Source organism: Muscardinus avellanarius, assembly GCF_963383645.1.
Source record: "Muscardinus avellanarius genome assembly, chromosome: 20".
NCBI classification, from domain to species: domain Eukaryota; kingdom Metazoa; phylum Chordata; class Mammalia; order Rodentia; family Gliridae; genus Muscardinus; species Muscardinus avellanarius.
The window spans coordinates 15410512-15433421 of NC_137806.1; the positions used below are offsets into that span (position 1 = coordinate 15410512).

The following is a 22910-nucleotide window of genomic DNA, read 5'->3' on the forward strand; positions in this document are numbered from 1 at the left end:
AGCGGGATCTGCGGCGCTAGGGGGCGGGGCGTGCGGCGCTTGCCGCTCCGGGGAGGCGGGGCGTGCGGCGCCGGGGCGTGAGGTGCTGTAGCGGGATCTGCGTCGCTGGGGGCGGGGCGTACGTCGCTGGGGGCGGGGCGTGTGGCCTACGGCGCTCTGGGGCGGGGCGTGCGGCGCCGGGGCGTGAGGTGCTGTAGCGGGATCTGCGTCGCTGGGGGCGGGTCGTGCGTCGGTAGGGGGCGGGGCGTGCGGCGCCCGGGCGTGAGTTGCTGTAGCGGGATCTGCGTCGCTGGGGGCGGGGCGTGCGTCGCAGGGGGCGGGGCGTGCGGCGGGCCCGCCCTCCCCGCGGCGCGGCTCCCGGCTGGGCCCTCACGCGCCCCGCCTCTCCGGCCCGGTCGCCCGAGCGCGTCCACCATGGCGTCCAGCGAGGAGGGCGGCGGCAGCGGCGGCAGCGGCGGCGCGGCGGAGGCCGGCGAGGAGCGGGAGGCCCCGGGCCCGCGGAGGCGCCCGGCTTGCTGGCCACCGCCTGGCTCGCCCTGTACAACAGCGCCATGACGGCGGGGTACGTGCGCGGGGCGGCGGGCCGGGCTGGACGCGGGGCCTCGGCGGCCTCGGAGCCGCACCCCCGCGACTCTTCCCGCGCGGCGCGGCCTGAGCCTCTGGCTAGAGCCGCCCAGCGGAGCGGGGTCGAGCGCAGCCCTGGGCGGCCCGCCGGCACTGCGGCTCCCTCGATTCCTGGCTCTCTGTGACTCACAGGTTAGCGTGACACAAGGTCTGCCCTCCCCAAAGAGCTGGCAAAGTGGCCGTGTCAACTCCGCAAAACTTGTTGGGAGAATGATTTTCTGTTGCTAAATTACATTGCCTTCTGAAAAGTGATTTTCCCAATATCACACGGAGTATTACTAACCTATGTAAAAGAAGAAATACTTAATATTTTACACTCGCTGCAGGATCTACTGACAAAGACTTGAGTGTGGTGTTGAGTATCTGTTACTTACTTTGCTTACTATACTGGACAGTTCATAAAAATACACCATGAGTTCATTGTGCAACGGAGGTGTCAGAGGAGGAAGAGTCAGAGAAAGCTTTGTGAAGGGTATCCGCATTTAAACTAAGCTTTGAACGGTAAGTAGGACTTATAGACATGGATGGGGAACAGGAGGAGTTAGGGTAGGGCTATGACGTGCAGAGTGAGAAATGAAGGAGGGCAGGCAGCTTGAGCCGTTACACAGGGCCGCAGATACTTTGCTGACATGTTTGGATTTTAATTTGTCAGCAGTACAGGGAGGTATTGATTAAAGGTTTTGTTTTACACCTTTTTAGCTGGAAAACCTTGGACAAGTGAACCTCTCTGACCTTTAGTTCCCTGTCTGTAAACATGGAATAACACAATTATTTCGCTGGATTGTTACAAAGAATAAAGAGATCCTAGCTATGACGTTCTTAGTAGGATGTTTGATGCACAGTAGATGTTTACAAATATTAATTTCTGTCTCCAGTGGTTGATTTAAAATTACACTCCTAGCCAGGCGTGGTGGCATGTGTGTAATTCCAGCATTTGGGAGGTTGAGACAGGAGGGTCATGGTTCAAGGACAGCCTCAGCTACTTAGGCCCTTTATTTTGAAACAGTGAGACCCTGTTTCAAAATAAAGAATAAAAAAATAGGGCTAGGGGTGTAGCTCAGAGGTAGAATGCCCCTGGGTTCCATCCGCAGTACCACAAAAGTAAATAAATAAAATCACACTTCTCACAAAAATATATCTGTGTTTACGGTATACTTGGCTGACTTAATAGAACAAGGAATCCACGTTCAGTTTCCAGAACAGTACGTACTGGCTGTAACTTTTAGGTTCAGTTTTTGCTGAGGAGGATAGATTACATGTATGGACCTACCCCAGTTTGCTTATCCATTTGTCTTTTGGTGGACATTTGGGGCAGTTACAAATAAAGATGTGAACGAACATTCATGGCCACATCTGTATATGCACATCTGTTTCAGTTTTAGCAAAATTCAGACTGAGAGTAACTACAAGACTAGCCATAGTTCAGCAGACAAATTGCAAAAGAAAAAGAGGGAAGGAAGGATGGAGAAAGGAAAAGAGGAAGGGAAAACCTGTAGAAAGACTTAATGACTATAGGACATGACCTATTTCAATCAGGATTTTTAAAAATTGAGACAATTAAGGAAACTTGTATTATGGCTCAACAAATTGAACATTCCAGGAAACAGTTACTAATGGCAGGAATTCCCATTGCTTTTGGATTTTTTTTGGTTAAATTTATTAAAATTACAAACTTAGTCGATGAAGGGAATACAAAGTTAGCTACTGTCACTTTTTTTTTATTTTTATGGTACTTGGGATGAAACCCAGGGGCCTTCCAACTCCAGGCTACATTCCCAGACCTATTTTTATATTTTATTTGGAAACAGGGTCTCACTAAATTGCTGAAAGCCTTACTAAGAAGCTGAGGCTGGCTTCAAACTCACACGATCCTCCTGTCTCAGCCTCCCAAGTACTATGACTACAAGCATGGCTTGTCACTTTTGATGGTGGGTATAGGAAGTGAGCTTTGACTGGTTTAGATTAGACGCAGGCCTTATTTACTGAAAAACAGAGAAGTTAAAATAAATGGTTCCTTAGAGTGTGCTGATTTATTTTTGAACAGTGTGGTGATTGGGATACTCATTACTATTCTAGTTGGTACAATACTGCCACCTATGGAACAATAGTAAAAATTGTCATAATGCATGAATTTTTTTGTACAATGCTATTCAAAAATGTAGAACACTTGCCATTTAAATTAATACTTTAGCCAGGTGTAGTGGTGCACATTTTTAATCCCAGTACTTGGGAGGCTGAGACAGGAGGTTCGCGGCCAACTTCAGCTACTTAGTGAGGCCCTCTGCAACTTAGTGAGACCCTGTTTCAAAATAAAAAATAATAAAAATAGGGCTGGGGCTGTAACTCTGAGGTAGAATGCCCCTGTGTTCAATCCCCAGTACCGCAAACAAAAAATAATTAAGCTTTTGATGAATTCTTTGGTAGGTTAATAATTACCTCTCAGATTTATCTTTTATAAATGTTTGATTTGAGTTCACCTAAATACAAGTGTATGGAAAACGTGAATGAGAACTTACTAAGTTTATAAAGCTTATTAAGCCTTTTCTTTTATAAGAAGCACAGGAACTTGGAATTGAGGATATTGAAACCATAACATTTAGGCTTGGAAGGTACCCGAAACGTCCATGTTAGCACTCTGGGATCAGGCTGGCACTAATTCGGTATTGGCTATCTCAGAAGATGAAAGTATGCATTGACCCTAGTAAAGCTGAGGCTTAGGAACATCAGCCTCGCTCGTCAGCTTACGGTCAGGCCAATCATTTAGTGTCTCTGGATGACAGCTGTCTCATCAGAAAGAGTGCTTTCACAGCAGTGTGGATGTACTTCATGCATTTGAACTGTACATTTTTAAAGGACTAAGATAGTAAGAGTTCTGTGTTTACCACAATAAAAAAACACACTGAATTTCCTGAAAGGAAATGATACTGTTTATATAGTTGTATGTATGCTCTATTTTGTTCTTAGTTTATTATTGTAGTTTTTAAAACCCACACACAAAAAATGACAAATGGTATTGAAACCAACAAGGACAAAACACTGTCCAGCATATTACTTTATTTCAGCAACAAAAAGACTAAAGAAATTAGTTTTATATACCCAAAATAAGATTATCCAAAAGCATTTAATAATTAAATAAATGCGTCATGAGGTAAGACGCTATCAAAATTATGTGTGTATACAAATATGTATTTTATGAAAATATATACTATTTCACTTTCCTAATGTCTTTAATATGGCATCTGTCTGAATTTTTTAAATCTGAATACTATTACATTGTATAGTTTGTTTTTCCATTCAGTATTGACGGACACTTGGGCTACTTTCACCTTTAGCCATTGTGAATAATGAGGCCTTGAGCAGACATAGTGGAATTACTACTATTATTATTTGTGTTACTGGGGTTTGAACTCAGAGGCTTTCAACCCCCAAGCTACACTCCAGCCCTGTTGTATTTTTTATTTTGAAACAGGGTCTCCTAGGTTGTGGAGGGCCTCACCAAGTACTGAGATTACAGTTGTGCACCACCACACCCAGCTGCAGTGTTGTTTATTTTGATAAAACTTTATAAAGTACGTTTGTTTTCTCTAGGTGGTTGGTTCTAGCTTTGGCCATGGTGCGCTTCTATGGAAAAAGGAACATACAGAGGTTTATATCAAAGTATTCAGAAGACTCTTAAGTTTTTCCAGACATTTGCACTGCTTGAGGTAAGTTTTCATCATGTTATTTTTCTATGTTGCCATATTTATTTGAAAATGTTTTTGTGGAGCAATGTCTGTTTTATTTCATTACTTATGTACCACCTGTGGATGTTGACAGGGCTATTTTATGTTTCATAGCACTGACTTGTGATTTTTTTTAATTTGCTTACAGATAGTCCACTGTTTAATTGGTGAGTTTTTGCCTTAATTTTGTCTTTTTATTGTAAACTGCCTTCAGGGCAATCGGTGACTTGTTTTTCCTTCAAGGAATCGTGCCTACTTCTCTGCTTGTGGCCGGAGTCCAAGTGAGTTCCAGAATCTTCATGGTGTGGCTCGTCACGCATAGCATAAAGCCGGTGAGTGAGGCAGACCACTGTCCACGGGAGCCTGCAGAAGGGCTTGCATCTATAGGAATTTAAATCATTAACGTGCCGGGTGTGGTGGCACACACTTGTAATCCCTGCATTTGGGAGGCTGAGACAGGAGGATAGCAGTTTGCAGACGGCCTCAGCTACTTAGTGAGGCCTTTTACAACTCACTGAGACACTGTTTCAAAATATAAAAACTAGGGCTGGAGGTATAGCTCGGAGATACTGGATTCCATCCTCAGTACTACAAAAAAAAAAAAAAAAGGAAAGGAAGGAAGGAAGGGAAATCATTAGCATTGGTGTATTTCAGGAGACAATAATTAGGCAAGAAAGAGCTGGATTTGAATTTAAGTTTCACACAACACTTACTTAGTGTTATAGTAGAGCAACTTTGAAACAAGCAGAAGAGAAGTATTAGCATTTTATATCCATAACGTACTCTTTGTTGTTTTGCGGCTTTTAAAATGAACATTAGGCCGGATGTGGTGGCGCGTGCTTTTAATCCCCGCACTTGGGAGGCTTAAACAGGAGGATGGCACAGGTTCGAAGCCAGCCTCAGCTACTGAGTGAGGCTCTCAGCAACTTAGTGAGACCCTGTTTCCAAATAAAATATAAAGTGGGTCTGGGACTATAGCCCGGAGGTAGAAAGCCTCTGGGTTCCACCCCCAGTACCACCAAAAAAATAAAATAAAATAAAATGAACATTAGTCTTCTGCCAAATAACTTAACTGGAAATTTTCTATTGAAGTTCCTTTTATATCAAAGTTACCTTTTAATATGAAATTGAAATTGTCAAGATAAACAATTTTTCTTCATTTAGCATTGAGTATTGTTCTTTTTTTTGTGTGTGTGTGGTACTGGGGGTGGGAACCCTGGGCCTTTTATACCTCCGGGCTATACTCCCAGACCTGTTTTATACTTTATATAAACAGGGTCTCAGTGAGTTGTTGAGAGCCTCACTAAGTAGCTGGGGCTGGCTTTGAACCTATGTCTTGTCTCCGCTTCCCAAGCACTGAGATTACAAGTGTGTGCCACCACATCCGGCTGCATTGAGTATTATAGCAACAGACAGAAACCAAGGTCTTGTAGGTCTGAAAAAAATATTAAAAGTGAAATATTTTAAACCAAAAGATCAATACAAATCTCTGTTAAGACAGGAGAAACCGGGCGTGGTGGTGCACACTTGAATTCCCAGAATTCAGGAGGTTGAGACCAGAGGATCACAGTTTGCAGGCAGCCTCAGCTACTTAGTGAGGCCCTCTGCAACTCAGTGAGACCCGGTTTCAAAACAAAGAATAAAAACGAGTGTAGCTTGGAGGTTAAATGTCCCTGGGTTCCATCCCCAGACCTGCAAAAAAAAAAGACAGGAGAAATAAGTTCAAGAGATCTATTGCATAACATAATAATATAGTTAATAAAAAGGTATTGTATACTTAAAATTGTTAACAAGGGTAGATTGTGTGTGTGTGTGTGTGTGTGTGTGTGTGTGTGTGTGTGGTACTAGGGGTTGAACCAGGGACATTCAGCTCCATTCCCCAGCCCTATTTATTTATTTATTTATTTATTTATTTATTTATTTATTTGTGTGGGTCTGGGGATGGAACCCAGGGACATTTGACCTCTGAGCTACACCCCTTGCCCTGTTACTTTTTATTCTTTATTTTGAAACAGGGTCTCACTAAGTTGTGGAGGGGCCTCACTAAGTAGCTGAGGTGAACTGCGATCCTCTGGTCTTAGCCTCCCAAATGCTGGGATTACAAGAGTGTGCCACCACGCTGGGCTCCCAGTCCTATTTTTTATTCTTTATTTTGAAACAGGGTCACACTAAATTGTGGAGAGCCTTTCTAAGTAGCTGAGGCTGGCCGCAAAACTGCTATCCTCCTGTCTCAAGCCTCCCACGTACTTCAAGTGTACACCACCACACCCGGCTCACAAGAGTAGATTTTAAGAGTTCTTACCACAAATAAATGATAAGCTTGTTAAATAATATACATTGATCGTCTTGATTTAGCCTTTCCAAATGCATACCTGTTTTAAAACACCATGTTGCACACTGTAAATATATATAATATATATCAATTAAGGAAGCATACCGAGTGTATGTACATATATCACTATGAACCTCATTATGATATACAAAGTACAATATACCAATAAAAGTATAAAAAGAAAACTATTTGTAAAAATTTATTGATCAAAAATGAGTTAGTGAGCTGGCATGGTGGCACATGCTTGTAATCCCAGTACTTGGGAGGCAAGGCAGGAGGATTGCAGGTTCGCGCCAGCCTCTACCAGTTAGTGAGACCCCGTTTCAAAATAAAATAGAGCTGGGGTTGTAGCTTGGTGGTAGAATGTCCCAGGTTTCAATCCCCAATACTGAAAAAAAAAGTAACAAAAAAAGTAAGTTAGGGTTGAGAAACTTAGGGGAAAATCAGCATATCATTGGGGGAAATCAACATATTATTTATGGAGGCATGATGCTAATCAGGATACTGGGCATTTTAAACCTGTGACAGAAACATCTCCCAGCTCAGCCCTCTGACCTTGACAGCCTTTGTAGTCTGCTGTCTACTTGAGGACAGATCTCTGGCCTCCTTTTTATTCTACAGATGCCTTCCTTGTCTCCTGTGTGCTTTGGAAGCGACACCTGGCTTCCTGCCCGCTTCCTCTTAGCTGCACTGGTCTCCTCTCTGTGGGGCAGATCACAGACCTTATGCCCTTTACCCCTCTCTGCTTTATACCTCTTGACTGGTGTCTTTCATTCAACCTGCTTGATCCATTCAGTCTCTTACCATGGAGCGCCATACTGATAGCAGTGTGCACACCCAACATGGAGAGCCTTCCTTTGTATTAGTGAAGATTGCTTACTAGTAGAAAAGCAATAGTAAAACACAACAGAATAAAAGAGAGATTGTACCAAGCAGTGAATGAATATAATAGTTGAGCTAGGGCCACCAAGAGAATCTGAAGAATTAGGGAGAAGAAAGAAAAAGAAGCCAACATTAGCTACAGAGAAAAAAGGAAAAGAGATGCTAGAGAATGGCAGAATCCAAGGAGGAAAAGGATCCGTCTCTGTCCTCCAGATGATCTCTCCCTTAATATCACCATTTCTTTTTCTCCAACAATAGTTTCCTATTGGTACCTATCAGCTGTTCCTTAATGAAATCAGGCAATGTGTATCGAAACCTTCTCTATTCCTAACAGTGTAAATTCTAGATTTACGAAAATGAGTAAGGCAGTCCCAGCTGTGGCAGTCCTGGCTGTGGGGAAGTGGGGCGGGGCCGTCACACAGGTATTCTCATGCCACAGGTACTAACTGCAGCTGTTCTATGCCCAACACTGCTGGAGACGTGGCTGTTAACACAAATATGGTTCCCACCCCAAGCAGCCTGTAATTGAGAGGCTAAATAAGTAGTCACACAAATGTTTATTTAATTTTATTAGTGTTAAGTGCTTTGGAACAAGAGCACAGTTTGCACTGCAGTATATCCTGGGCCCCAGTCTGCTCCAGGGAGTGAAGGGAGGCTTCTCCACAGCAGAGCTGAGCACTGACGTGTCTACACGGGTTAGCCAGGAAAGGTTAGTACAAATTGCTAGGCGTTATAATACGAATGTGAACAAAGTATGGCGAGAACAAGGAAGGTAAGTGAGGAACGACTTGGGCGAGAGGAGAGGCCGGGGCGTTTCCAGCTAGATCCAAAAGGATGGGAAGGATTGTCAGTGGGGAGCCACACGGAGTGACGTGGCAACTAGAAGGAAGAGCGAGTGCACAGGCACGTCCAGAGCACAGTCTAGAGCAACACAGACGTGTCTCTGAGTCTGAGGGGTTGAGTGGTTGTGGAGGTTTTTTTAACTCAAATTGTAAGGAACCTGGAATATCGTGCTCAGATGTTAGGATTCATCTTTTTAGTCTGTTGGGCCACAGGGGAGCAGTAAAGCTTTTAAGTTGTAAGAGTAGCCAGGTGAGTTGGCACACATCGTAATCCCAGTATTTAGGAGGGAGGCCAAGACAAGGGGACTACAGATTTTCACAGGTTTGAGGACAGCCTTAGCAATGGAGCAAGACTCAGCAACCTAGTGAGACTTTCAAAACACACACACACACACACACACACACAAAATAGAGCTGGGGATGTAGCTCAAAGGTAGAAAGGTAGAATACCCCTGGGTTCAGTGCCTAGTTTTATACACACACGGAAGGCTGATTCCAATTTGTTTTGAGAAAACTTTCATCTGTAAGGACAAGGAGAGAAACAGTTCAGGAGATGGTTACAGTCGTCTGGATAAGAAGTTATAAGGGCACTGAACTAAAATAGTAATAATCAGGACGAAGAGTGGGCGCTGACAGAATTAGTATCTGTGTGGTTGGGTGACTAAGGGAAAGGTGCGGGTCAGGTTCTACTCCGCTTTCAAGGGCTGATGGGCAGTTGTGGGGGAGGGAAATCAGGGAACAGTCGGCCGTTCCTGTGCACGGCACCTGCTCAAGTGCCCTGTCTGTAACTAAAGAAGTCATGGTGACTGCTTTCGGTTCTCTATCGCCTTTGCTTAACCTGATCAGTCCACTCTGATGAGACAATAAAGAAGTAATTAAGAGGATGACGATGCATCTCCTTGGCGGACGAATCGGGTTGAACGACACTGGGTTTCTGTGTACTTCTGCAGATCCAGAACGAGGAGAGCGTGGTGCTTTTCCTGGTCTCGTGGACGGCGACTGAGCTCACTCGCTACTCCTACACATTCAGCCTCCTCGACCACTTGCCGTACTTCATCAAATGGGCCAGGTGGTGGTATCCTGCCGTGTAGTCTCGCTGTCCTGTGCATGCTCATTTGTGTGCCGCGCTAACGCCAGAGAATGAAACTCATGCCGTGGCTCCATGACGCAAGGACGCTGTTGCCTTTGGTATTAGCAGTGTTATAACTTGTGTTCTAGAAGTTTGACTTGATGATGAGGTGAATTGTGTTAAAGTATAAAATGATATTTTGTGTGAAGTGAATACAAGGCAAACACACACACACACACACACACACACACACACACACACACACACACCCGGCATTGGGGATTGAACCCAAGTGCACTCTACCTCTGAGCTACATCTCCAGCCTGATTTTATTTATTTGGAAACACTAAGTTGCCAAAGCTGCGATCCTTCTGTCTCAGTCTCCCAAGCGCTAGGATTGTAAGCATGCACCATCACACCCGGCTAAACATATTCTTATGTAACCTCAGAATATGATTATTTTTCTTTAAAGCACCCTTTCTTCCTTCTCCTTCCATACTGGGGATTGAACCCAGAGGCATTCTACCTCCAAGATAGACCTCCAGCCCTTCTTTGTTTTTTGGTTTTTGAAACAAAATCTTGCTAGGTTGCTGAAAGTCTCACTACATTGCTGAGGCTGTAACCAAAAATGCCAAAAATGTAATATTTTTTTTGATTGATTTAAATTATTTTAATATTTATTATAGGACCCACAATTCTTAGTTTCTTGTATAAACAACTTTTTTTGTTATAAGTAGTAGACATAGACATTTTAAAAAATTACACTTAAAATTGTATTATTTGGAATTTGGACCAAACCAAGGGTTTCAAATATATCTATCCAAAAACAATAGTTTTTATTTTATTTTATTTTATTTTGTGGGACTGGGGGTGAAACCCAGGGTCTTTTCTACCTCTGGGCGATACTCCCAGACCTATTTTTTATATTTCATTTGGAAACAGGGAAACAGGGTCCCACTAAGTTGTTGAGAGCCTCACTCAGCAGCTGAGGCTGGCTTCGAACCTGTACCCTCCTGTCAGCCTCCCAAGTGCTGCAATTACAAGAGTGTGCCACCACATCCAGCATCAGAAACAGTAGTTTTTAAAACAAAAGATGTTTTAAAGTTTGAATTCTTTGAGGAAAACTGATATTTTATAGTTATTTTAAAGACAAAGCTGCTCTTTGGAGAGCAAGCACAAACCGGCAGAGAGTTGTTCATTCTATTTTTCTTGTGTTTATGTTATCATAAACACATATGGTACACACCTGAGATACAGGTGCATACAAAACCAAACATGCAGTTTGTCCTCTCAAGAAGCAGACAAAACATTTAAAAATTCAATAGTTGTAAGCCAGACATAGTGATGTGTGCTTGTCATCCCAGTACTGGGGAGGCTGAGATAGGAAGATTGCAGGTTGGAGGACAGCCTCAGGAACTTAGTGAGGCCATATTTCAAAATTAAAAAAAAAAAACAAACAGGGCTAGTGTAGCTTAGAGATAGAACGCTCCCAAGTTCAATCCCTAGTATTAAAAAAAAAAAAAAACCTAATAGTTATAAACTGGGTATGGTGATGTATGCTTGTAACCCCAATACTGGGGAGGCTGAAAGAGGAGGATTGTAGTTTTGAGGACAGCCTCAGCAAGAAGTGAGGTTCTCCACAACTTAGACAAAAAAAAAGGGGGGGGGGCGGTGTTGTGGCGCATGCTTGTAATACCCAGCATTTGGGAGGCTGAGATGGAGGATCATGGTTCGCAGACATCCTCAGCTACTTAGGCCCTCTGCAACTCAGACCCTGTTTCAAAATAAAGAATAAAAAATAGAGCAGGGGGTTTAGCTCAGAGGTTGAACGCCTCTGGGTTCCATCTCCAGACCCACCAAAAAAAAAAAAAAAGAAAAAGTAGGGCTGAGGGTATAGCTTAGAGGTAAAATGTCCCTTGGTTCAAATAATACCCAATACCAAAATAAATAAGTAAAATTTAATAGTTGTGTGATAAATGGGATATTCGTGCATCCATTCCCTAAATGTAGTATAAAAAGGGTAGAAATATTTTCATTCTTAAAAGCTTTTTATGTTTTTTAAGTTGCCGAGGCTGGTATCAAACCTACCATTCTCCTGTCTCAGCCTGCCAGGTACTGGAATTAAAACCATATATTACTGCACCAGGCTCTGTTGTTTTTTCAAACTCTGATATTCATATTAACCTATTCTTAATTCCGTGTGTGTGGGGGGGTACTGGAGATTGAAACCAAGGTCATTCTACCTCTGAGCTATACTTCCAGCCCCCCACTTTTTAATTTTAAAACAGTGTCTTGCTAAGTTACCGAGGGCTTCACTAAATTGCTGAGGCTGGCCTTCAACTTGTGATCCTCCTGTCTCAGCCTCCTAAGTACTGCAGTTATATTCATGCCCACTACACCTGGCCACATTCTTAATTTGTAGCTAGTTTTAGACTTGTTTTAGATGCTCATATATTAAAAACCTAACATTTACCTCTTAAGTGATTACTCCTTTCTTGAAACTCATGTGTAATTCATGTTGAAATATAATAAGTTAGAATATGTAAGTAAAAGAAGGAAAAAACTTTGAAGTTACTTATAATCTTTCTACATAAGGATAATCACTGTTGTGTTATAATCTCAGATTTTTAGAAACATTCCGGCTCTTTCATAGACATCATGACCACTTTGCATATAATAAGATGCTTTAGAATTATAATTTGATCTTTAATACATTGTCATAAAAGATTGCTCTACCAATATACATGTGCTTGGTTGGTTTCATTCCTATTGTATGTGAAAATATATTTACTTTTAATGATTGGGGCTTTTTGGCAGTTTTATTTTTTCCTGCTACTGGAGATAGACCCCAAGGGCATTCACCTCTGAGCTACACCCTCAGCCCTGTTTTGAAACAGTGTCTCACTGAGTTGCAAAGAACCTCACTAAGTAGCTGAGGCTGTCCTCGAACCAGGGTCCTCCTGTCTCAGCCCATATGCTGAGATTACCAGTGTGCCCAGCTCAAAAATTGGCAGTTTTGAGCAGCGCTGGACTTAATCGTAGAACGCACAGCTGTACCATTTTGTATGATAGTCTTTTGGTCCTCTGGGACCTTTAAAAAATCTAACTCACGGCACATGCTCTTTCATCCGCTGTATTTGAAGAAGTTAACGGAGTGGGTTGTGCATTTCCCTAGGTGAGCCACCTTACCCTTTAATGCTTTATGTCTCTGCCTTTTGCAGTGGATTTGCATGCCTTGAATTTCTGGAAAAGGACAAAACTTTGCCATTGTGTGTTTAAGTTTTCTGTTTAGAAAGCATTTGTTAATGGCCTTAGTGTCGTACAAAATCTTCCAACTTTGAAATGCGGTGTTAGGTACTTGTCCGTTAGTCATCATCATAGCTCGTAAAGCTCCCAACTGAGTGTATTTGCCGACCTCACAGATAATCGGAGTCATAGCTTAAGTTCAGCAGTTTTACTTGTTTCCAGGTAAAGCTTCAGCTTAGAAATGGCTCCTTATTTATAAACGTGGTCTGTCACGATTTGAACACACTGTGGCTTATTTATGTGCCCAAGGTGTTTCGGGGAAAGTCCCCACAACAGATAATTGTATGCTGGATTATGTTTTCATGTTGACTTCTATTTTAATTTCAAATGTTCATTCCCTTAAAAAATAACTTTAGGTAATATTTGGGAATCTTCCAGGAAGCATCATTTTTTTAAATGTAATCTACAGGTAGTTAAATCTCCCACACTTTCCTCAGAATTTAAAATGTGACATCATTTTTTTTTAAAGTGCAACTTGGAGATAGAATGTCCCTGAGTTCAATCCCCAGTACTGTAATAAATAAATAAATAAATAAAGTGCAACTAAAGTCAAATACATGATGTACTTTCCCCCCATTTTATTATATATTTTTTACTGTCTTTAAGGCTTAGAACTAGTTTATTCTAGATGTGATGATGATTTTTTTTAACTATTAAAGAACAATGCTACCAAAAATAATTTTAAAGCATATAAAGTGAAACAGAAAAACTTAATCAGTTTGGGCTTTTTTTTTTTTTTTTTTTGGTGGTACTGGGGTTCCTGGAAGCCCTTCTACCTCCGGGCTACACTCCCAGACCTATTTTATACTTTTTATTTGGAAACAGGGTCTCTTAAGCCAGCGCGGCTGGCTTTGAACCTGCGCGATCCTCCGTCTCCGCCTCCCAAGAGTGGGGATGACAAGTGTGCGCCACCACGCCCGGCCCAGTTTGGGCATTTTTTTGATAAGGGAATATAAAATGTTCAGTTATTTAAATGATGCACAGAAAACTGTAAGACTGGTAAGAAGGTCAGGGTATAACCAGGGCATGAGAGAGGGATTATTTCTCTCTTCTACTTTTAATCTGTCTTGGCAAATAATTCTGGCCTTTCCCCATCTCCTGTTCCCTTAAGTCTGTGGCATGTGGGAATTGGTGGTTTTGTCTCCGAGCTTCTTCAGTCACAGATTTGACTTTATAGATATTTCTTCTCACCAACAAAGTGATTAACTAAAACACAGATTAATAAAGGAAGAAGTTCAGTATAGTAAAGTAAGGCAACATTCTGTTTAGATTCTAGCAAGGTGTGATGGCACATGCCAATAAGTCCAGTATTTGGGAGGCTGAGGTAGGAGGACTGCAGTTTGAGGCCGGCCTCAGCAGCTTAGCAAGGTCCTCAGCAATTTAATGAGACTTTGTTCAAAGTAAAAACTAAGAAGGGCTGAGGGGCGCGGCGAGGCGGACGGCGCCAAGTCAGTCCAGCAACGGCAACGAACAAGAGGGTGCGAACGGACGGGTGACTCAGGCAGGAAGTCAGCCTGCTTCTTTATACTGCGATGGAACCCAAGCTGTACCTTCAGCCTTATTTTATTCTTTTATCATTATTATTATTATTTATTTATTTTTTTGCGGTGCTGGGGCTGCTGGAGCCCAGGGACATTCTTCCTCTGAGCGACACCCCCAGCCCTATTTTTTTTATTCTTTATTTTGAAACAGGGTCTCACTGAGTTGCAAAGGGCCTAAGTAGCTGAGGCTGCCCTGAAACTGCGATCCTTCCGTCTCAAATGCTAGAATTACAAGCACGTGCCTCCACGCCCAGCACACGCTTTTTTATTTTGAACAAGGTCTCACGAAATGGCCGAGGGCCTCGCTCAGCTGCCGAGGCCGGCCGAGAACTGCGGTCCTCCTGCCTCAGCCTCCCGGGTACTGGACTTGCAAGCGTGCGCCACCACCGCCGGCCAAAATTAACCTTCGCATGTGAGGTTAATTGTGATACTGGGCATGGAACCTTCTTATATGAGGTTAATTGTAGGAGAATTTCTAAGTTTAAGTGCAGTAGTATAGAAAGAATCACATTGTAAAATCCAGTAATTATTCTGTAAAAATAATTCTCTGGCATTTTTACATCTCCAGATATAATTTGTCATCTTATATCCTGTTGGAGTTGCTGGTGAACTTCTGACAATATACGCTGCCTTGCCATATGTGAAGAAAACAGGAATGTTTTCAATAAGACTTCCTAACAAATACAATGTCTCTTTTGACTACTATTATTTTCTTCTTATAACCATGGCCTCATATATACCATGTAAGTATACATTTACTGGTACTTTGATTTAACATATAATATTCAAGGCTTTGGAAAGATATAATAAGCCAGTATAATAAGAAAGAAGAAATAGTTTATAATAATTGCTCAAAATACATTAAACCTTCTATTTGACACCACATTAATTCATAGAAGAGCCGAGGAGGAGCGAGTCAGAGGAGTCACTGTGAGATAGAAGTGAGTGAATTGTTCACAGTGATCACCTTCTCAAAATCATTTAAAATAAGCTTAGTGTTTTAAAGCAGGAGAAAAATCATTTGAAAAAGTATGTTGTTGATAAACATTTGGGGTTATTTATCTGGATATAAACATCCTATTCAAGAAAATTTTAGGTCATGTGTATTTATTCATTAGGCATACCTGGAAAAGCATCTAGAAGTACTTTTTGGGGGCTGGTACTGAGTGTTGAACCCCGGGCATTCCATGACTCTGAGCTGCACCCCTGTCCTATTTTATTTTAATTTTGAAACAGGGTCTCACTAGGTTGATGAGCCTCACTACTTGCTGAGGCTGGCCTCGAGTGCCGTCCTCCCGTGTCAGCCTCCCCACCGTGCCTGGTTGAGGAGTACGACTTAGTCTTCTTTGTGTTGCTCTATGTACTGGAAAATAGTAAAGGTGCTTTTCTTAAAACATTTTGGATAATCTTGCCTCTTCACTAATGTTTTTCAAGAGTTATACTCATTTAAAAATAGCGACGCCGGCCGGGCGTGGTGGCGCATGCTTGTAATCCCCACGGTTGGGAGGCGGAGACAGGAGGATCGCGCAGGTTCAAAGTCAGCCTCGCTAGCTTAAGAGACCCTGTTTCCAAATAAAAAAATGTAAAATAGGTCTGGGAGTGTAGCCCGGAAAAGGGTTTCCAGGAACCCCAGTACCACCAAAAAAAAAAAAAACAACTAGCGACGCCAGGCATGGTGGTGCATGCTTGTAATCCCAGCTTTTGGGAGACTGACACAGGGCGATCACGGTTTGTGGCTAGGTTCAGCTACTTAGGCCCTTTGCAACTCAGTGAGACCCTGTTTCAAAATAAAGAATAAAAAATAGGGCTGGGGGTGTAGCTCAGAGGCAGAATGCCCCAGGGTTCAATACTATTTCCACACACACACACAGACAAAAAATTGTGATCTGTTTTCAGGAGGAATTTTGCTACTTCACTAGCAGGAAATATGAGAGAAAAGAAAGCTTGTTACTATTCTTCTCAATAAAATTAGAGACTCTAATGTCACTGGGGGAGAAAAGAAATGAGGGAAGTTTATAGAATCTTAAATCTACATTGAAAGTATTTCCTCTGAACCGGCACATAAAACTTGGCCAGGCTTTGAGGTTTCCAGCCTGAATCGCTTCTAGAATCAAAACGGACTCAGTGGTCAGAAAGTGGTTCCCCCTTTGTCATCTGTCGTTTCAGCCTGACGCTGTATCAGATGTCTCATGCAGGCCAGTTCAGGAGTGCTGAGACAGCTACTCTGCATTACTTGTCATACCCCTGACTTTGTAACTTGTCAGCTCTCTGAAATACCACCTGAGCACAGGAAGACAAGCCCACGGTGCCCCTTCTCTCCATTCTCTCCTGGTCCTGCCTGCGAGGGCCCGTGTGCGCATGTGTGTGGCGATCCCAGTGCAGTATCCAAACTTCATCCATGCCCTTCACGGACAGCTGCCCATGATCACAGTATTGCCTAGACGTCTGTCGTTTAGTTACAGACGCAGGCATTGGGCTCCTGTCTGCCAGTGACCACAGAGACCTCCACAGAAACCCAGGCTCCAGAGGATCATGGTTGGAAGCTTCAAGCCAGCAACTTTGTGGAGGGGAATGGGGATTAAATCTAAGAGTATTCTACCTCTGAGCTATACTCCAGCTCTATTTTTTTTAAAACAGGATCTCATTAAGTAGCTGAGGCTGTCATCAAACCTGCAATCCTTCTGTCTCAGCCTACCAAGTACTAGGATTACAGGTATGCACCACCATGCCTGGCTCACTGTAGATACTTCTGTAAAGTCCTGCATAGTTCAGTGAAAGGCATGGGTTTGACCACCAGTGAGGTACTGCCAGTGAGGTGAGTTGTAAGAAGTTCATGTAAGCCAAGCATGGTGGCGCACGCTTGTTATCCCAGTACTTGGAAGGATGAGAGAAGAGGATTGCAGGTTCGCAGCCAGCCTCAGCTACTTAGTGAGGCCCTCCACAGCTTAGTGGGACCGTGTTTCAAAATAAACAATAAGCCGGGCATGGTGTTGCATGCTTGTAATCCCAATACTTAGGAGGCTGAGAGATGAGGATTGCAGGTTCACAGCCAGCCTCAGCTACTTAGGCCTTCCCCAACTTAGTGAGACCCTGTCAAAATTAAAAAACAGGCTGGGAATATAGCTCAGAGGTAGAATGCCCCTGGGTTCAATCCCCAGCACCACGCGCGCGCGCGCACACACACACACACACACACACACACACACGAATAAAAAATAGGGCTGGAGGTGTAGCTCAGAGGTAGAATGTTTCTTGTGTTCAATCTCTAACCGCTAAAAAAAAAAGTATCAACAGATCAACAGTAATTGCTCAATTAACTTCAAGTATATATGACCTGAATATATTTAGGCCATCAGGTATTATATTGATGATTATATTTATTCAGATCAGAAGTACTTACTTTTTTTGGGGGGGGGGTGATACTAGGGGTGGAACCCAGGGGCTTTTCTACCTCCGAGCTATCCTCCCAGACCTATTTTATACATTATTTGGAAACAGTCTCACTAAGTTGCTGAGAGCCTCACTCAGTAGCTGAGGCTGGCTTTGAACTTGCACAGTCCTTCTGTCTCAGCCTCCCAAGTGCTGGGATTACAAGCGTGCACTACCACGCCCGGCTCAAGTACCTACATTTAAAAAAATCTCTTATACATTTTTTAAGTGTTTTGAGTAGAGCTTTAAAAATATGTTTCTACCCAAAGTTGTCCCGGGAAGATATTTAAAGCTTGTTTTATGAGTTAAGCTTATGAGTTTAGTTATTCTGTTTATTTTTTTGAGATATTTTTCTTTTTTATTGTTTATACCTAATGTTAATTTGTTTATCCACTAGCATTTATACAGTTATTTAAAGCATTGTTTCATATGAACCCAGAATATTCTCCAAATTTGAGCAGGTGATCATTTGCCCAGCTGACCTGGTCCACGTACATGTGTGTACGTTATGTATAGCACAGCTTCAAGGAGCACCTGTTCTGGGCCCTATGGAGGGGCCTGCTCTGCTCAGTCGCTGGTCACCACATCCCCTTCTACATCATAGTATGGAAGCCCGAGACCACGCATTTGTTGTCCAGATGGTGCTGAGTGCTTGTAGGCCTCTTCCCTGGCCATTGTCCTGCGCGCTGACCACTCACCAGCACGTGCACCTCTACAGTCACCAGGCAGCACTTTTTTTTTTTATTAATTTATTTTTTAAATTGGTGCATTGTAGTCATATATCAATCACATTGGAGTACAAGACTTGAGAGGATACACAAGCACACATCATCCAATTAGCCCTCCTTCAGCCCCCATCCCATTCCCTCCCCCTCCCTCCATCGCACGCTTCCTTGGTGATTTACTTTGATACATTTGTTTATGTACCTCCTGCGTTTTAAAGAGGCTCCGTCCTCCAGTATTACATACCCTCTGATTGGTCACATTAGTTGCTTCACTATAGGGCCCTTTCTATAGCTCAACCTCTTCCTGTTGCCCTTTTCTTCCTAGTTATTGCTGATTAAGAGAAGCGTCTGATTTATATTTTCTGCGATATTTCTCTGTGCATGCTGCGTTGCAAGTACCGATCCTACTCTTGATGGTCCCAGTAGTGGCCTGGCTACTCAGTGGACTGATCCAGACCTCGCTGGCTCAAGCAGCAGCCTTGCCTCATGGGAGGCCCCAGGTCTAGTCTCGCTGGCCCCTGCACTGGTCTAACCCCTAAGCTGGCTTCGGTCCTGGCCTTGGAGGCCGCAGGAGTGGCCTTGCCTCACGGCAGGCTCCAATGCTGGCCTTGCTGGCCCCAGCATCGGCCTCACCCCTCGGCAGGCTCCAATCCCGGGCTCGGAGGCCTCAGTACCAGCCTTGCCTCATGGCAGGCTCCGGTGCCGGCCTCGCTGGCCCCAGCACCGGCCTAACCCCTCGGCAGGTTCCGTTCCCGGGTTAGGAGGCCCCAGCACTGGCCATGTCTCATGGCAGGCTCCGATGCTGGCCTCGCCTCACGGCAGGCTCCGATGCCGGCCTTGCTGGCCCCAGCACTGGTCTAGCCCTTCGGCAGGTTGTTATCCTGGCCTCGGAAGCCCCAGTACCAGCCTTGCCTCACGGCAGGCTCCGATGCCGGCCTCGCTGGCCCAGCATCGGCCTCAACCCTCGGCAGGTTCCAATCCCGGGCTCGGAGGCCCCAGTACCAGCCTTGCCTAATGGCAGGCTCCGGTGCCGGCCTTGCTGGCCCCAGCACCGGCCTAACCCCTCGGCAGGCTCCGATCCCGGCCTTGGAGGCCCCAGCACTGGTCATGCCTCACGGCAGGCTCCAATGCCGGCCTCGCTGGCCCCAGCACCGGCCTAACCCCTCGGCAGGCTCTTATCCTGGCCTCGGAGGCCTCAGTACCGGCCTTGCCTCAAGGCAGGCTCCGATGCCGGCCTCGCTGGCCCCAGCACCGGCCTAACCCCTCGGCAGGCTCCGATCCCGGCCTTGGAGGCCCCAGCACTGGTCATGCCTCAAGGCAGGCTCCGATGCCGGCCTCGCTGGCCCCAGCACCGGCCTAACCCCTTGGCAGGCTCTTATCCTGGCCTCGGAGGCCCGAGTACCGGCCTTGCCTCACGGCAAGCTCCGATTCCGGCCTCGCTGGCCCCAGCACCGGCCCAACCCCTCAGCAAGTTCCGGACCCGACCTCGGAGGCCCTAGCATAAGCCTTGCCTCATGGCAGGCTCCAATGCCGGCTTCGCTGGCCCCAGCATCGGTCTAACCCCTCTGCAGGTTCCAATCTCGGCCACGGAGGCCTCAGTAGTGGCCTTGCCTCACAGCAAGCTCCGATGTCGGCCACTGGCCCCGGCGCCCGCCTAATTCCTCAGCAGGTTCCGATCACTGTCTCTGTGGTTATTATTTCAAAGGTTCCAGGTGTAATGTATCAGATCTCTGCCTTCCCTGAGTATTGGCCACAGGCATTGCCACTGCCTCCACCGTTTCAAATCCTTCCCAGGCTCTTTTTCCACTCTGAATGTTGTCCAGTGTTCCTAAGCATGCGTGATGGTAGCATTCGACATTTGGTGTAATTTCTCCAAAAAAATAAAGTTGGTAAGATCCGGTTTCTGCTTCTCCTGAATACAAGTCTCTACCACCATCGCGGAGAACTCTTTCAACACCGCATTTCTCCTTGGTCTCCGCCAAACTCTCTCCTTAAATGTGATGTCTGAGATTCTTAACAATATAGAGAAATAGCAGTCCTCTTTCACGGCGAATTTTTCCATAAGTTCCAGTGCATTTAGATAAGTTGTGTCTGCATCTCCAGTGTCCTGGCATCCATAACATCTTTCTTATCTCCTCTCCGATATTTTTCTTTATCTTTTTCTGTTCTGGGCCCGGTTTCTCCAGGGGTCTGGCGTGCTACTCGCAGTTCAGCCCGGGGCCCAGAGTCCGGCGACCTGGGCCCCATCTGGCGTGTCCCGCGCGCGACCCCCGCCCAGAACCCAGCATCTTACTGGGCCTGGTTTCTCCAGGGTCTGGCGTGCTACTCGCAGTTCGGCCCACCAGGCAGCACTTTTGTGAGGGGCATGGGTGAAGTGTGGATGATTGTGCTGGGATATCACACACATGTACACAGGATACAGCAAATGGAACAGAGAGGAGGGGCAGTTTCAGACAAGTTTATTAATTATTTAAAGGAGTACAACAATTTATTGCATTACATTAAAGTATAAAGGTCTGTACACACACACACACACACACACACACATACATACATACATATATATATATATATATATATATATATATATATATATATATATATTCTGGTACTAGGGATTGAACCCTGTGGCATTCTGTCTCTAAGCTTCACCCCAACCCTTTTTATTTTCTGTTTGAGGCAAATTGCCAGGGTGCTGAGAGTCTCAGTTGCTGAGGCTGGCTTTGAACTTGTGATCCTCCTACCTCAGCCTCCCGTGTGCTGGGACTATAGGCATGTGCTACTACTGTATGTTTAGACTTACAGTATATGGGCCTCCATTAGTACTCTTACCCCACACGCCATACATATTACTGAGTTAGCAATGATATATAATGTACGTACTCTAAAATTTTGCCACGTTTAACAGTTTTAACCATAAATAATCTAAAGCACTAGCTTATTTTTTTGTTTTCTTTTTTCAATTGTTTCTGCAGCTCTGTTTTCATACGTTACGTCAAAGAAGAAAGGTGCTTCATGGAGAGGTGATGATAGAAAAGATGGTTAAAATGGTCCCTGCAAACAAGGTGCTTTTTCTGGGATTATTCGAGTCCAAGTTTTAATAACAAGAATAAAAAACTTCATGAAATACTGTGGATTGTACTGTTTCTTAATATAACTTGAGACACATGGTGTTTGCTAACATTTGTCTTCATATTGTGCCAAGTCTCTTTTTACAAGAACTGTAAATATTATCAACTCCTGAGTAGGTATTGATCACTTAGAAAATAATTGGGTATATCACCTGGAAAGAAACTTATGTTAATTTTACAAATTTTTTGTAACATACTCAAGGCTTTTAAAATCAATATTTATAAATTAGTTTTAATAATTTAATATATATTGGCTTCCTGTGACATTTATATGATATTTGTAATTGAAAGTAAATATAAAATTATAACTTACTAAGAATGTATTGGGACCCACATTCTATTTTTAAGTCATATGGTAACATTTATGATTAATAACAATATTTGAAAGTAAAGTATAAACATATGCTTCTATGGTAAGAATTTTGATGTAAAGTAACAGTATGAAATATTTAAGTAGATGTCACAATTGGAAATACTTATGTATATGTATATATTTTTTGGTAATATTAGGGATAGAACCACTTTTCAAAACTGCTTAGTTATGTGTGTTTTGTCTGCTTTACTGATTTTTTTTCGTTTAAAATTTGGAGTACAGAATTGTTTTATAAGCTATAACTTTATTTTTTTTTCAGTGGTGCTATTTCTTTTTTTATGTTACTTTTTTTTTTTCTTATGGTACCAGGGATGGAATCCAGGGTACTTTACCTTCGAGTGACACTCCCAGTCCTGTTTTTTATTCTTTATTTTGAAACAGGGTCTCAGTTGTGTTGCAAAGGGATTCACTAAGTAGTTGAGGCTGGCCGCGACCGTGATCCTTATGTCTCAGCCTCTCAGATGCTGGGAAAGCGTGCGCCACCATGCCCAGCTTTACATTTTAATGCTTTCTCTGCAGCTGAATGTGATGAGCAGTACGCATTAGGTTACTAATTCTCCAATAATACTGTTTGTTCTATTCTTATACTGTTGGTCAGTTTTCAGTTTTTATGTGGAAGAAAATTTCAGGGAGTTTCCCCCTTTGGTAACATGCTATATAAGAATTTTCATATTTTACTAAATGCCTTTCTTGTGAAAAGTATTTTAAATCATATTTCAAAACCTTTCATTAATTCAATTTGTACTCCCCCTAAACAGCTGTAATGCCTTTTTCCTCACTGTGGAATATCTTGAAGTAGGAATTGTGATTGACTTTAATAAAAGTGAAAACATTAATTTCTTTGTGACCTATGTTAATATATACTCAAACTATATCTAAACTTTAGTTTGTTTTCTTCCATAGTCAATTTGTTATAAACTATTTTGTGTAGAAA

The 22910-nt window shown here is 43.5% G+C and overlaps 1 pseudogene across 1 annotated transcript; it reads left to right on the plus strand.

Moving 5' to 3' along the window:
- Window positions 1-408: 408 nt before the first annotated feature.
- LOC308277814 (very-long-chain (3R)-3-hydroxyacyl-CoA dehydratase 1-like) lies at window positions 409-16489 on the plus strand (annotated as a pseudogene). The gene is made up of 7 exons: window positions 409-562; window positions 4213-4328; window positions 4495-4513; window positions 4590-4678; window positions 9353-9477; window positions 14887-15061; window positions 16485-16489. The product of its transcript is annotated as a very-long-chain (3R)-3-hydroxyacyl-CoA dehydratase 1-like (transcript).
- The last annotated feature ends 6421 nt before the right edge of the window (window positions 16490-22910 follow it).